We start from the raw sequence: 15,876 nt of genomic DNA, 5'->3' as shown, positions 1-15,876 counted from the left end.
GATGACCTATCGGAGTAGCGGTGCTTGCACTCAAATAATGAGACAAATAAAGCTGACACATAAAAGGAGTGGTATGTGTTTTATAAAGGAGATCACAAGGCTTGATATAAGTGGTATATTTTTCTCCCCATATGCACAGTTTTTCTCGGGAAGGGAAAAACGCCCAAAACATTCGTTTTATTAGTTTACTGGCTTTAACTCAAGAACCACAAGACATATGAAAATATAAAGGAGATTATTCGCTCCCTTGATTCATTTCCTAAAATAGCAAAAAGAAGTACCATGCAGTGTTTTAGTTAAATGTTCAAACCTGGAAAAATATGCACATTTTGCCATCCTACACACCTTAATATGGCCATTCGTCTTGAAAGCCTTTTGCTGTTTTTACCTTACCAATGATCACGGCTGCTAAAGGTGTTATGCATATTAATAAATGATAGTCCAATGATAACATTGTTAGTCTATTCTTAAACCATCAATACTATGCATTATTCAAAGTGATTTGCTGACCCTGACTCATAACGTGTAGCGTAAGGTAGTATTGATATTTCCCGCTATGCGGTCAGTTTCGTGTAGGGCATTTCAAATGCATCAACCGTAAAATGATGCATCAAATTGTGACGACTTTAGACTCAGGATGTTATAAGATTACCATAATAAAGACTGCACAAAAAGTAACGTAGCTGTTATAAATGTGCCTATAGCGTCAGAACTAATTATTGTGTTCACAATATTTCAACATAGAAAGAAGGATGATTTATTTACGCGCATTTTGATATCCCATTTGTCCAACTTCGTTCAATATTAACAACACAATAGTGTTTTGTCAGCGCGAAGATTAATAGAGGGTTTTACGTGCCACAATGCTTGCGTGATAACCATTGAGCGCTGTAAACTGCAACTTTTAAATTCGGGTATTTTTTCTTTAAAAGTACTACTGTGTTATTAATATCGAACGACATTTGACAAATGGGGTATCAAAATGCGCGTAAATAAATCGTCCTTTTTTCTATGTAGAAATATTGTGGAAACAATTATAAGTTCTGAAGCTATAGGCGTATTTATAACAGCTGCGTTACTTTTTGTGCAGACTTATAGTTTGTATAGAGTGATATCCGTCAGTTAAATCACTACAAATAATGACAAACGACAAATCGCTTATTAATTTGAACGCTGATTTGTCACAAAAAAATACGTAATTATTACTCACTGTTGCCTTTCTTCGTTGAAATTCAGTGAGATGGTTATTAGACTTCTCCATAGTCCATTGCCCATTGTGCATATTATGGCTATTACATTTAAGCATATAAAACTCAGATTTGTATTAATTTGTGTACAATTGATAGATTGTCACATCTGATCTTTTCAGTCAACATACTCCCTCTGTTTGTTAGCTTCCCACGGTTTTTTGAACATTTATTGATCATCAATTAAAAGCATTACGTAATGTTTAATTCTAGACCTGGACAATACAAGCATCTATCACATTGATACACATATATTTTAAAGCTATTTCTAAGACAGATTTTCTCTTCTATATCAAATTATTACCTTTTTTGTTTGCTTTTTGTGGTAATTTTTATTCTATAAACTGTACATTTGTGTGAAAATTGAGGGCGCTATTTACATATATTTTTAATTTAAATTATTCAAATAATGTGATTTATTCCTTTCATTTCATGATAAAAGTATTTGAAATTTTTCTTGCCATTTGATAGCATTTTTTCTGATGTTCTAATACCATAATACAAGTGTCTACCCCTTGTAAAGATGCAAACAAGAATTAAGATACATAGCGCCATCATTGTACAATTTATTGTCATTGTTAAAATGAAATTTTTTTATATTACATAAAACAACCGCGGTACTCGGGCTTTCGCGATCAATAAACTAGTAGATTTTTTTTAATCAGAACTATTCAGTATTGAAGTGAGCCATTATAATTATGCCAAGATATGTTGCATTCAATAACTTAGGCATAATGTATACTTTACTTTTACTGTCACTAATTATATAAAAAAATTTATGACCATTTACTATTGAATACTTTAATTGTAATAAATAATAAGTTGGGACATTGAACAAAATTTAATCTTCCCCACATAAAGCGCACATAAACGTTGACAAAAACCCAGTGCATATGGCCGGATTCGAACCGGTGACCTTCGTAATACTAGCACGACGCTCTAACCAATTTAGCCACAGAGGCACTCTGGAGAAGAGCGGAAGATACAAATCAATAGACATTGGGTTCGAATGATGTTCGTCGCATTCCTATTTAAATAGTATACCTTGTCAAATTTGATAAGTTTCTATTCAAGAATGAGTAGATCGTTTTAAGAGTGCAGCACTCAAAGATGGGCCCATAGTACTAGATTATATCCGCTGACACCTTTTAAAACTTATTTATTGCATAATAATAATCTTACACAAATATGACATATTTTAGGTTCGGTTAGATCTATGACTCGTGAACGACACTTAATTGACGGGCCTCACCTTGTGTGGTTTGAATGATCAGAATGTCGGCTACAAAAGCATGATTTGGTTACCTGAAATGGTAGTATGGATAGCCATGACATATAACGTAAACGTTATGCAGGATTTGTGGTTTATGGGCAAACCATGATATATATTAACTTGTGTTGGTAGGAATTGCTTAGAATTAGTGATTCAAAATGATAATCTGGCTAAAATTTATATATTCTAGAACAAAAGAAACTGCAGTCAATAGCCTATACCAGTCTTTGAGGTATTCAGTTCAGTTTAATATTTCTTAGAAAACCATTTTAATGTAAAGGATGTTTAGTAAATAGGTTATTTGGTATATTATTACGCGTGGGATTACTTAAACAATACTGAAATTGTCTTTCGCAATACCTTTGTGGCATATTATGCACCAACATTCTAGATTGGTGCCGGAAATATGCACTTACATACAATAGAATTATTAATAAAGACCCTCAAGAATACTACATTAGAAAAAATAAACAGTCACATTTATTATAATATCAAAACATTCAGATTGGCTAACACACTGCTTATGGACCACTTTATACGATTAAATGTTGCCTAATCACTTGTGTAAACAAAGAAGCTTAATTTCAGAATTTAATTATTCTGTTGATTGCGTGTTCGTTCTTGCATGTATATATTCCAATAACTAGCATGACTAGTTGCGAACTGTTTAAAACATTAATGCTAGTCTGCGTTTGGATATCTGGTGTAAGGTACATTTCTTACCATACCACTTGCAGGCTGCAGTACGATTCTTGGGATAGCGCGGGCAAAATGGAAATAAATGGTAAACGAACTTAATTTGAAACAGCTTTAAGACAAAATTTCGCCAAAGTGATCTGTTTGTCCGATTTTTGGAACGTACAAAAACGGCTTTTAAAGAAACCTAATAATAACAGAAAATTCAACAAATCTCAAGAACTCACCGAATTTTACTCCAGGCGACGATTCAGAGTAATAGTACGCTGATCTCAATCCTAACACCGTTTACAGCTGATGATATGACCATAAGTGGTTCGAGATGTCCAAAAATGTAGAGTCATACATTTTGGAAATTTCTCAGCCCCGTCTCGATGAAAGGTGGGAGTAGTATCTTTCTTGACGTAAATTGACTCCAGAAAAAAAAATGTAAGTGGGTTTGTCCTTTTTAGCCAATAACAACGAAGGACAGAACAATGATAGAGGGCGGGCCTTATGGTATTCAAGGCATTGGTATAGGCGTAGGCTGTTTTAAGAGTGAACTATTTTGTAAGTAGTAGCGCGATTAGACCCCTATCGAAGTACACAAATAATGATATCGTCAACAATACGAAATCCACAACATACTCATCTATCGGGGCTCAGCTCTATAACCCCAATACATTTGTACATTCACTGAATGACCTTTGAAAATTTGAGTACAAAAACTCATACTCTGCAAATTGAGGTCAAATTTTGCACTATGATTGTTTAATTGAGGTTATTGAACTATGCAATTGGGATGAGGCCATTGTGGTCCATAGTGAAAGTAGAGAGACGATAGAGTGTCCTCTGTTCCGTCATTATGACACTATGTTGTTGTGTCCCAGGGTCCTTCTCCAAACCTTAATATGCATTCAAGTAATTTGCTGACGGTATAGATTAGGCCCATCTCGTTACTGGCAGCATGATTGGATTGTGTAACTTTACTCAGATACAAACATGATATCGGCAACATTAGACTAAGAGAAGAGCAGATTGTGTCCTTTCCACCATTCTAACACCACACTTGTCCCAGGGTACCCCGAGTACATTATTAGCTACTGTAAGCCAACAACATTTATATCAATCTAACTGAGGTAATTAACCGAGGTGTTAGAAAGCGGATCGTTTCATGTCTTTACAGCGTGATTAAAACCATTATTGTATTGCGTACATTGACCTGTTGCACCACAATCGAGAATGCATAGAACAGCCCATTAGTCCGAAAGGTCATTTTCACGAAAGCATTATGGATAAGGTATGGGTTAGTGTTAGGATTAGGATTAGGTTAGGGTTAGGGTAAATGATACGAATGGAATTTGGGCTGGGTTTACGATCAAGGTTATTAGATTAAGTTGTAATTTATGGTTAGGATTTTTAGGGTTTTTAGACTAATGACCATTCGGACCATTGACCTACAATGTCGTTACATGAAATTGGTTTTTTTTTAATACCTTCTCACGCTCACCAATGGGCTATTCCAGTTGAAATCAATAATCCCCATTGAAGACATGATCTTAATCCCCTGTGAATTTCAAATGGAGTAACACATTTAGGTATGATCCAATTTGAGTGGAAGATTATGGTCATGTAATCCATCATGTCCATAGGAGTTGTATGGATGTCATGTAATCCATCATGTCCATAGGAGTTGTATGGATTTCAATTGGAATAGCGCAATAGGGACTGTTAATGTGACATAAACAGAAACAAAAAACATTGTTATGGAATATGTAAAAATTGAAACAACTCAATTAAATGATTTTTTACTCTCTAATAGAAATCCACGATCATGTTAATCGTTTGCAGGTACATTATACATTTTAAAAACTGTCTCAGTCAAACATCTAAAATGCAAGGATTTAATTAGTTTAAAACATCATATTTAAGACTACTACCTTGTACTACTACTGCTACTCTTTTGCAAACACAGCGTCGAAGTGGTCTTATCAGATGTGAGACGTTATTTTTTTTAATTCAGCGAGTTCAGTATTCAAAGGCTGCTATCCTTAACAGCTTCAAATTGGGCTATTCCATTTAAAATCCACACTACCCATGTGGAAGATTGCGCTAAAGTCTTCCATGGAGGGCGTATGAGTTTTGAATAGAATAGATAGTTTGGTAACTTCCATTTGAAATAATACCCACTCCAGTTGTGGAAGATAATAGGCAACGCCATAATACAGAAGGAGTATGGATTTCAAATTGATTAATTCTGACCAATTACATTTGAAAAACATACCCCCTTTCCAAAAACTTCCACAGGGGTAGTGTAGATTTTAAATAGCCCATTATTTATAAAATTTAAAATATAGTTAATCACAAAACAATGTACCTCCACGTACTACGTAATATAAAAGTATACGCACTATACGTCGGAATAAATTATTACTTTAAGCTGACTAACTTAAGGTTTCTTTAGCGAGAGTATGCACCTATCGATGTGTTTGTTTGTTTGAGCACAAAGAGTAACAAGTCAACTGAAACGATCGCTCAAAAGTAGCGATTTTAAGTATAAATTGAGCTCGAGCAAAACAAAATGTGATAATGAAATACCTTAGTCTCACAATCACAGATTCCCATTAATTAAGTAATAAGATATAGGCAGTGCGTGTTGCATTTACTTATAGCGGTGTGTACATTAATTTGTTCCTTTGTTTTTTAAAGTATTAGATCAATGTAAACTTACATAGACTGGGAAAATGAACCGTTAAGATAAAGTATTGTGAAGCACGTTGTACCAACAACACATCGGAATAAAGTTACTACGTGTATTTATTTCATTTAATGAAGACAACACTTAGAAAGCTTTTTACGCTCCCAATCAATTTAGTTGTCTATTTCGTCTTATTTTAACGCCACTTTACATGATGTACTTTGGAATTCTATAAAGAAGCTAATCTTTAATGTAACGCGCCTTTTCAGAATTTAAATTGAATGAGTGTGTTACCTTTGTTTCATATCACCTTAAGAAATAGGTGTGTTTCAAGTGGCATAATCATCGTTTTCTTTGAGAATATTTGAATACCTGAATACAAAACCCACCTAAGTCCATACTTTGGCAAAATGTGTTAAGCATGAGAAATTGTTGCTTTTTTACACACATACTATAGTCCCTCGCAAACAGGACGAGATGGCTGACCTGCTAATTGAGGTGATAGCAACAGTGATGACGAAATAAGTGGTAAAAAATGCAAAAATGAAGCTGGATGGGCACAGAACAAGAAAAAAAGACTGAGAGCAAAAGGTAAAGAATACACTATGTGATTCAAAAAATCACCTAAGTCCGGCATATAAAATAACCCCCCACGAAGTCTCCGATATGCTAATCGTCATACCTTATACAGTTTAACCCACTCATTTGCATGTAAAACTTGCCCTATTTACCATGTAAATCTAACTGATTAATTAAAATGATACACATTTTTTTTTCTTCAAAATTACTTTCCATGGACTTGGGTGGGTTTTGTATTCATGTATTCATTTAACTGTTGTCGTAAAATATAGGTTCTCATTCTGATATCCAAGTGTGATTTATTTTGTGTTTTCAATGTTTCAATGGGAATAACCATCTTGGTAAAGGCGTTTTTATTTTATTATTCATTACTCACTTTTTCATGTGCACACTCTCAATGTTATTCTAAATTTACATATCGTTATGAATTTGGCAGAATTTTGGAATCATATTATGAATGAATTCGTTTGAATTTGCGAACATGGATCAGGCGGTAGAGAGCCAGAAGGGAGCATATCAATTATTTATACTTGTGATTCAGCGTGATAAGTTAACTACAGAAGCTGGCATATAGTTGATCAACACCGTCTAATACGTGATCTCTAATTCTAGAGAATTCATGCGTGTCATAACTTAACAAATAGGCGAATCGCTAATCGGCATTCTACCAAAATCGTAACCAGATAATGATCAAATTGGAAACGTTGCTGTGATTTACCACTTATACGTCAGTACTTCAAATAGCCGGATAATATTAATCTGTTTGATAATTGCATGGCCATTCACGTACTGTTTTATATGTGCTACTAGTCAATCCAGATCAAGAAGAAATTGCCAGAACTAAATCGTGATCAAGGACTGGAATTGCCAACCGTATATACAACGCCCTCATTTGACCAAAAGTTGCCAATGGTCAACAAAAGGGCAAGTCTATCACAACATCTTAGGACTTCTTCTGATGAAGATGTGTGTCACGCATCGAAAATTCAAGGTTAGTGATCTCTGTGCTGAAAGTCAGTTTCAACTTATACAAATAATTTATCTTCAGCACGTATGAAATTACATTCGAGTGATTATACAGCTTACGGAATATAACTGATCCCTTAGTGAAGCCTTGTCAATAGGTTTATGTGGTGTAGGCTTTCATAGACCTACCAAGATTGCTGGTACAGCTTGCCCAAAGTGTTTAAAACTCACAATTGTCCTTTTGGGTATATACCAGAATCCTTTGCAAGCAATGCGCATAATGTCATTGAACTACTGTCACTGTGCATCAACAGTCAGTAACTATGTGCGCATCGGCTTAACTTAAGCTGAATTTATACGCCATCGCGCTGAACGACGAGCTATTGCTATTTAAGTAGCGCGCTTTTCCCAACGCAACAAAAACGTTCTACCTTGGCTAAAAACTAATCGCTATCGTTCAGCGATGTAGTATAAAGTCAGCTTTACTGTTACAATCGTAAAGACTTTCGGGATTTCCCGAAGTGGGTCTATAACCAACGGACAAGTGCGAAATTCGAGCCTTAAGAAATTCCGTAGCAAGACGAAAGAGACCTATACAACACCTTCTATTTGAAATTTGCAAAAGAATATGCACCTGCAGTTTTTGTTCCAGAAAAGAAATGTTTGATGTGACATGACCTTTTTATGATCTGACATCATGTAATAGTAATTCTCTATGTGATTCAGCTGTTTAAACTTGTTCACATTTTCAATATTAGTGTGCTAGCATTTTATCAATACTTCTGCTTTTCACAGGCCGTATTGAAGTATTAGAAACCGGCATCATATTCGCGGATCATATTTCACCGCAAGTAGACCCAGGAAGAGCTGTCAAAATACGATCCAAACGTTATATTGAAGTTTATAACCTTAAATGTCATTTTTCTTTTATGTGAAAATTACAGGTTTTTTCTTTTATGCAAGACAAATGTGATAAATGTGAATTTTGGTTGTCGACAAGTATCAAAATGGTGCAAGAATTATCAGTTTCTTTCCACATTAATTTAGCAATAGCATTTTAGTACTTGTCTCGAGTATGCTTAAAAGCATTTTCAACTTTATTTTGAAATCATGAAATCAGTTTAAAAGCCTCCAATGCTAGAAAAACAATTACCAAGACGTTTACGCTCTCAATTTGAATGCTTATTTTATAAAATACTTTATTTATAAATTGTAAAAATCTTGTACTTACGTTGGGAGAGTGCCAAGAATTTTACAATAATTTGCATGAAAAGCAAATAGCATATTTATTTTAATAAATTTTAAAAAAGCACAAGAACAAGAACGTGTCATCTACTAAGTATGAGTTGTTGATCTATACCTAATACGTATCTCTCAAGTTTCAGCTACTTAAGACAATTCTAATGACATATTAATGCATTAACCGCCACACATTTTGAGTGATTGTTTTATAAAAGTTACAAAGACGTCAAGAGTCCACGTAGTCTGCATGTCTGATTTGTGGACACGATATCATGTAACGGTTTCAATTTAAATAAAATTATCTATAGCCACATCTATCCCACCCTTAGCTGATTCAAACTAGACCATTCCTGAAGTATATTGAGTTAATCCATTTAACGTCCTCACTCCACTTGTGGAAGATTTGAAAAACTAGGTAAAGCCATATACAGGATGAGTATGGGTAGCAAATTGGCTGTAAAGACTAGGCGGAAGTATAAGAGTTTGAATGAGCAATGGGTGGAATTTAAAGATGTTAAACCCGGGATTAATGATTGCAGTTGAACAGGTTGCATAGAGGTCTTGCATGTGACGTATCATCCCGTAAATATGGCGGACTACTCAAATGCATTCAACAAAAGCATGATTGCAATCTACCGTGACAGTTCGTCTTACACACATAACCCTGCACTACGATCAAATAGGTTGATGACAACATTTGATTGAATGGACTGCACTCCGCCATAACTACGGTGAAGGACACCGGCTCAAATCCTTTGTTTGGAGCCAGTCGATAATTTCATGCAGGGCCTCTATTGACCGTATGAAGTGGGATAAAGTGTAGCTTACTTCATTAAATGAAATATAATATCGTACTTTAATTAGTAGTAGGTTAGATCTGAATAATTCCATATTGTTTTTGGTAATGTCGTTTCACTTTTTAAGCACGAATGTTTGCAGGGGATGTTAAGGAACTCTGTGGCAACCAGGCAGATTTCATATAAGAAACGATTTTCTTATTACATAATTGGTACGAATATTTATATTTATATGTCTATTATTACGTACATGTAATATGAAAATAGTATGTGGTTGATTTCAATAACTAGTTTTATTTTTATTGCGATATTTGCTTTCATTATTCGTCTTAAATAATTTCATTTCTGTGACCTTACGTCTATTGATCATGAGAACGCAATATTAGCGGCCAATATTCAATATTACCTGCAAACATATAAACACAAAACATTCAATCTCAAATTGTTCTGTTATTACGCATAAGGATATTGCACATAAATGACATTTGGTATAAATTATTATTAACGGATCGGATGACTCTATATTATTGCTTATTAATATATACATAGATGGAAACGCTATTGGTCTGCTTTTGGACTTTACTTTTGATGCATTACTAACTCTGATATCAGGTAATCTGTGGCATTATTTGTGACCGTACACCACGAATGAGCCGTAAATATCTTAAATTGTATTCTGAGTTACAGTGTAAAATGTACATGAAGGTCGTATTTTAGGTACCTCAACTTAGTGCTATACATGTATCTCATTTTGACGGCGTAAATGAAACACCTTTAAAACCAATCGATAATCCTATTGTTGAAGAGGATAATGAGCTTCTACCTATCTGTATAACATTGTTAAATATCTCTAGTTTGCTTTGGCTAAATCTTGTTCAAGTTGTGGCTTACAAAGGATTGTATTTTGTCTAGGTATGTATAACCAACAATTAACAATGAGTGGACATTCCTGAATCTCGTTGACTTGGGGATGATTTGAAACGACCGCCAATTATGACTGTTTGATATTTATTACCAGCAAAGTGGAAAAAGACAACAAGAAACGAAAAAAGCTACCATTTTGTTGAAGGAGCAAAGTTCAACAAACCATTACCCCCACTTCTGGATATCATTTGAAGTCAAATGATATACCATTTTAAAGCTTATGGTAATATTCTCTAAACATAAAATTGACCGAGGGGAATTTACTGCTCATTCGTCGTGTACGGTCACATTTTATCCAATACTGCTACCTGAAATGCTCTCCCCTCCTCAGTTCTATATTTGCTCTGCTTGACAATGTAATGTGTTGTGATAACTTATATTGCGTAAACTGCTTTGTTGTATCGAAATCTGTTTATATCTCGCTTTGCCTAGTACGAGACTGAATTTAACGTGACGCATCTGGGTTAAATATAATTTGTTAATTAATACACTTCCTTGTTCATTCGTGCGTTTCCTCAGTGCAAACGATCCTATCTTTATATTCTCTTCGTTAATTATTACATGATCAGTATTGCAATTCTGCATGAAATAGAGTTATGTCTATTCATGCGAGGTTTATAGTCAAATTAATAAGTTTAATTTTCATTCAATCCTTACGTTGGTTATCAAGTGTTTACCTTTTTGAGTGCACATGATAAAATAGCACTATCTACACACGAAAGTGTAATATGCTTTGGGCCTACACGACACAAATTTCACTCTGTAACAGGGTGAATATTTTTCCAATTGAAAACAACTAAGGCGCGTAAATGCGCGTTAAGCAAACGCGTAACGTTACGCACATTAAAACATATTCAATTAATCAATTTCTAGCGTTTTAATAACGTATTCAATCACTTAGTGAACACCGCATTTAATGTGTCAAGAAGAGCAACGCGGTACCTGATTGATGTGAACAAGAGCACCACGCCACGCGCGCATTGAACGCGTTGTCGCAAGTGTGCGATTGGCTGTGACATTTCTGTTTACTTTACACGACAACTATTTTCCGAAGATTTCCAATCATCTGCATAATATGTCTATTTTATAACAAGACGCGCTTGAGAGCGTTGCTTTTACGCGTCCACCACGCAGTGCAGCAATGTGATTTAGACGCACTTCAGATCACATACGTGACGCTCATCAATGCGGATTTGGTCTCTCATGTAGACTACCCCCAATGTAAAGAATCATTGCTAATTGAAAAGATCATCTATTGAAGCGAACCAAGGCATGATTCCATCACGAATTGATGGTCTCAGTATCACGTTTTAATACCCAAGACGCAGTAGGCATCCCTTGTATTAATTTACTTTGCAACGCTATCGTGATGAGATAAAGACCAAGCGGAGCCTTACAAAAGCCACATTATTTTTTTTTTTTATATCTTTTGAGAATTTGTACCGAAAAGTAATTATCGGGGTGGAATGATTGTTTAACACCGTGTTAAAGAACGGTACAGTAAACATGATGAAGGAGATATAATAAGTACTGTTTACGTTTTTCGTGTGATAGTGAGATTAATTTCAAGATCTTGGTAATTGACGTATTTAGGTCAACCATAACATGATTGTCTTTTCAGTTGGGACAATGGTACTGAATGGATTGAAAATTTATAATTATTTAACTACGTACAGTCTTTGCATCACCTAATAAATTATCCAGAATGCATTGGGTTGATTTGATTTGGGCCCATTGAGCTCCCGTTCACAAAGGGCATACAGACATACTTTTGGCTGGAACAGGTGCGTGTGAAACAAAGAACGTCAATTCAGCAACCAGGAGATCTTGAAACCAACTTTTCATACACAATAGTATACCTGAAAGACAGTGACAGAACGATTGGCATGATTGACAGCTGTTGGGAGGAGTCATGGTCTGTTACTATAGAAGCGCATCCACATGATCAGTGACAGTACCATGGAATGGAATTACAATAGATTACAAAAACTGAATGAATAGGCGCGATATTTCTTTGTCTGCGAGTTATAAAATGTAAATCATAGACTTGAATCAAGCTATTGTCAAGTGGATAAGAAACTAGGGTATGTCAAAAAAACTGAAACATGTTTATGTGTCGCTTGTAAGTTGTATTATGAAGTTCTGAGCTCAATATCTCACTCTCTATAATTTTCCTCACATCATGTGTTTACGTAACGTCGTGAAGTTTAAATATGTCAAAACGTCTTGACAGAAAGTTTATGATGTCTCTTATGTCATACGGGTTATACAAGACACAATGAGGTAATGGAAAGATAACACATACACGTATACGCCGTTATAACGTTCCATTGTTTCTATTATTTTCTAATATCATTCTATACAATACAACAAGTACTCTTAATCAATCAATTTATTCAGCTCGCTGACATTTTTATGAATTGTGACAAACTTAAGTTGGTTATAAGATGCTATATTTTTGTAGAACATGTTATGTAATTTGTCATCCTTAACAGTCTCAGACGATTTGCACCATGGTTTCATAAAATCTTTGAAAAATAATGTAATTGGTTTTGACAACTTTCATCACATAATAATGAAAAATAAATGCATTCGATGGCTGCTTTAAGTTCTTTTCTATTACATGTAGAAATGCATTAATTTTAGATACATTTTGGTCACAAATTTTATCTTTAGCAGAAGACTGGCAACTTAGTAGAGGGAGCAGTGACCTTTCAGGCATTTGGGCTCATCCTAAATTTTACACTATATCTAGGCGACTTGTATCAGGGATTGGCCCCAGTTACAGTAAATTTTACAAAACTGTCAACTCTCTGTACGTTAATAATTGTTTTGTTTTAACAAGTGTAAGCGACTTAAATAAAAATACGCACAGAGCAACTATTGAAGATCAGCGTTCTAGCCAAAATAATCCTACAAATATATATCTTCAATTATGCCACCACCTGCTTCAATATTCACAAATTGATGATGAGTTTGCAAGTTTTCATTTCTTTACGTTTTGTAAATTTGCAATACGTTTTAGTTAAGACGTGCCACAGCTTGTTTTTAATTATTTTATTTTATAGGAGCGTGGTTTAATGATTTTAATCGCAATTCACTGGAAACAACATTATGTATATATATTAACCTTACTGTTTTCATTACCACACTTACCCTAATAATTATTAATTTACTCAATTTAATTGTGTACGTTTTAATCAATTTGCGCATTGAAATAGTTTAGACCTGCGATGGCTTATTTTTGATTATTTTCTTTTATAGCATGCAAAAAGTAAATAGGTGATGGCAATCTCAATCACAACGTGTTTATCTTTAATACCTTTATATTATTTTCATTCTGGTAATTTAAGAGTTATATAGGTATGTGACATTTAATTTCAATTTTATTGCCTATTTACATAGGCACCCACTCGTCGGAATATAGGTACCAAATGGAAAATTAATGATACTCCTACCCACCCTCCTTGTTCTTCCTTACAACTCCCTTGACAAATGGCATGATTATTAAACCTAAACAAAGCTGTCTTTTATTAATGTATACTTAGGTAATATGTAGCGATAGGGCGCTTACAATATCAATTATTGATAACAAAAAAAAAAACCGAGTTAGATAGAAATGTTCTTGTTATTCATAGAATTAAATAGTCCAACCAGTAGGACCCTTTTTATCCCTTTTTAAATCTGTGGCTCACCAGCATACACTAAAGGTTATACCGTATACCACTAATAGGCCTGGGCTATGCATGGAAATACGACGAGGAACTATTTGTTTGTGTGACATCTGAAAAGAATCACTGAAATTCACCAAGTTATATAGTCAAAAAAGTATATTTTGGGTTTTGATGCTTCGAACTGGTATATTTTCTCTCATTATATGACATTTTTGTTGTAATATTACCAAAATTCATTCGCACGGCATCGGTTGTTGGTAAATATTGTTTTCGCCCTACCTAATTGTAACTCGAAGGCGCACTGTCATTTCAAGTGAAGTATTGTCTTTCTCCTAGGCTGTAATTCTAATCATATTCATTGACTCGTACCAGACGTTATTGTAACCTTACAAGCTACAACATGCCATTTCAAAGTGAATAGAGTCCGTTTTCATATGACGTCATGTCACCAAAATGAACTTTATACCCGTACCCTTTATTACGTTCTTTATTCCAAGTCCCAACTAACAGATTAATCGTACTTTTATGTCAGTTTCAGTAGCACATCTATGTTTGCTCCAAACATGCACAATTTTTAATTTTGGTTAATTTTAGAGTGTTCAGGCTCAGCAAATTAATGAAAATCCCTATAATAATGATAGATGAATGCCTTTGTATGTTCTTTCAACCTAATTTTGTTTTATCCTAGGAAATAAATTATATCTGATAAATCTAAATTATTTCCATTCTACCCACATGTTCTTCGACAATATTATAGAGAAACTAGTAACAACAAAATGTCTCCTTTGTGACCAAATATCCTTATAATGAGAAAATCCCGGAGAAAATGAGACGTACCATTTTTCAACCGATACTCTACCGGTAATCTACGTCCAATAATGAACGATGTTTTTACAAGCGAAGGTTATATTCCTATTTCCAATACTCATATCTCTCTGCCCACACGATTGAATCTACCCTATTGGCAGCAATTAATCAAAATAATCCTTTGTTAAAATTATGGCCGTAGAGGAAAAAGGAAAAAACATACAATAGGTCAGAATTTATGTGTTAAGGCTATTATGGCCCTAATTGGGTGGGCGCCTTCTATATAACCAGAAAGGCAATGTAGTTTATAGGTCACGTTTATAGCATTTGTTTGTATATCTTAACAAGGCATTAATAATATCCCGTAAAGTATTGATGCCAGAAAGGTACCCAGAAATCATTGCAAGATTCTACCATAGAATTTAACAACTAGTATTCTTTTGTCCTCCTTTACTTCCTACATTTAATGGTTCTGGTTGTCGAGATGATGCTATATCACGTGATTAAGTTTGGTTAAGCTTTGGTGATCTTTTTTTTTTCAAAATAAATTCCCATAATATTATAAGCATTGCCAAACGTAATTATTAAAGGATGTATTGGATAAGTATCTTTATATTCTGCAACACACCAATACACGGCGTGTTCGTTTGAATGAAGAGTTTCGTTCTAATTACTTTTTGAGAGTCCAGCCCGGCATTCTGGTTAAAAATATAACCATTAACCTACCGATTATTAAGTCGTAACCGGTAAATGGGTTATTTGTGGTGACGTGACTTATTATATTTTCCATTGTCATTATTCATGCTGTAAGGAAAATGATTACGTGTGGCGTTTATTTGATAAAAGCAACGTGATCAAGTCGTATCATCCATTAAAGTGCAAGGTCGTGAATTTTGATAAGTAGTCAAAATACATTGTAAAATATCAGAAAATAATTTTCACTATTCACATCTCAAATCATGGACACTGAATGTCACCCAATGAATATTAAAGG

At 34.5% G+C, this 15,876-nt stretch overlaps 1 protein-coding gene across 8 annotated transcripts in view; it reads right to left on the bottom strand.

Annotated features, from left to right (window-relative positions):
• LOC140140861 (uncharacterized) overlaps positions 1-15,876 on the bottom strand; it is a 253,129-nt gene that overhangs the window by 116,777 nt on the left and 120,476 nt on the right. Inside the window, exon 1 of one of the 8 annotated variants that reach the window (XM_072162608.1) lies at positions 3,444-3,570. The exons of the other annotated variants lie outside the window; for them this stretch is intronic. The gene's annotated coding sequence lies outside the window, so the exon portion shown is untranslated. Of the gene's footprint in view, positions 1-3,443; positions 3,571-15,876 lie in introns of those variants that run through there. 8 annotated transcript variants of the gene reach the window in all.

This window comes from Amphiura filiformis, chromosome 19, assembly GCF_039555335.1.
Source record: "Amphiura filiformis chromosome 19, Afil_fr2py, whole genome shotgun sequence".
Classification (NCBI taxonomy): domain Eukaryota; kingdom Metazoa; phylum Echinodermata; class Ophiuroidea; order Amphilepidida; family Amphiuridae; genus Amphiura; species Amphiura filiformis.
This window is presented reverse-complemented; position numbering and strand designations above follow the sequence as displayed.